The sequence below is a fragment of the Chenopodium album genome, chromosome 2 (genome assembly GCF_948465745.1).
Source record: "Chenopodium album chromosome 2, dcCheAlbu1.1, whole genome shotgun sequence".
Taxonomy (NCBI): domain Eukaryota; kingdom Viridiplantae; phylum Streptophyta; class Magnoliopsida; order Caryophyllales; family Amaranthaceae; genus Chenopodium; species Chenopodium album.
Window position 1 is genome coordinate 42,350,873 of NC_137835.1, and position 1,243 is coordinate 42,352,115.

At 37.5% G+C, this 1,243-nt stretch overlaps 1 non-coding gene across 1 annotated transcript; it reads left to right on the forward strand.

The window, feature by feature from the left end:
• The first annotated feature begins 368 nt into the window (after positions 1–368).
• Positions 369–474, forward strand: LOC145608292 (small nucleolar RNA R71). The gene has a single exon (XR_014105777.1). It is a non-coding gene; the product is annotated as a small nucleolar RNA R71 (small nucleolar RNA).
• Positions 475–1,243: the final 769 nt, after the last annotated feature.

Consider the following 1,243-nt stretch of genomic DNA (forward strand, 5'->3'; position numbering starts at 1 on the left):
CCACGGAACTCCTGCAATCTTGTTCCCAATGACCTATAATACCACAATTTTCACAGAAAGCCTCATCAGAATTATTATTAATTACAGAAACATAAGCTACATTAGCAGTGCTAAGATTATCTAATTTTTGGCAGATAGAGGTCAATTGAGCTTGCAAAAAGGATACATAGTCAACACTATGCTTCTCCTTGTTAGAAAAACCACTAGGATTCCCATATTGGGAATTATGTATCGACATGTCTTCAATAACCTGACTTGCATCATCAACATTATGATGCATAAATCTCCCACTAGCTGCAAAATCTAAAATTATTCTAGAAAAATTTCCAATGCCATTGTAAAAGGCTTGGATTAACTGCCATTGTGCTAAATTATGGTGAGGGCATTCTGTTTGTAGGTCCTTGAACCTCTCCCAAGCCTCATACAAGATTCATCGGCTTCTTGGGCAAAGTTCTGAATCGCACTCCGTATTACGACTGTTCTCTCTGCAGGATAATACTTTTTATAAAAATTCAAAACAAGATTTTCCCAGTCAGTTATACCAAGTAAAGTTCTATTTAAGCCATTAAACCACAATTTAGCTTTTCCAGTTAAAGAGAAGGGAAAGAGAATCTCCCTGATTTGGTCTTGATTGAATCCGGCTTGCCTCATGGTATTGCAGTATTGACAATAGTCGGCAATGTGAAGATTTGGGTCTTCACCTTTAGCTCCACTAAATTGCTTCCTCTCTATCATCGTTATAAATTGAGGTTTAATTTTATATTGTACCCAATCAAGAGCCGGAGTAGGAGTGAGATGTGGAAAATCTGTGAGCTTTGGTTGTGAGTAATCACTAAGCTTCTTCGGAGCCGTCATCTCTAATTCTGTATCTGATGATACCTCTGAATCACTAGAACCAGTTGGAGGGTCTCGGTGATTATTATCATCACCAGAATCCGCCAGGATTTGCTCGTAGAGATTTTTCTGTCTATGGAAGGAACGTTCGATCTCAGGATCAAATGGGATGTACCCTGATCTAGAAAACCTGGGCATAAACAAAAAAAAAACTAAAAGCAAATATGAGATTTGCCTCAAAGAAATAACGTTCTCTGAGACAAAATGAAAATAACCTAGACTACAAAAATAATCACAAATAAAAATAAAACCGTTTCCCCGGAAACGGTGCCAAATTTTGACAGGGTAAAGTCGTATCCCCTAATCAAAATTAATTCCTAAATCCTCTAACTACTGTAGATAGGGAAGT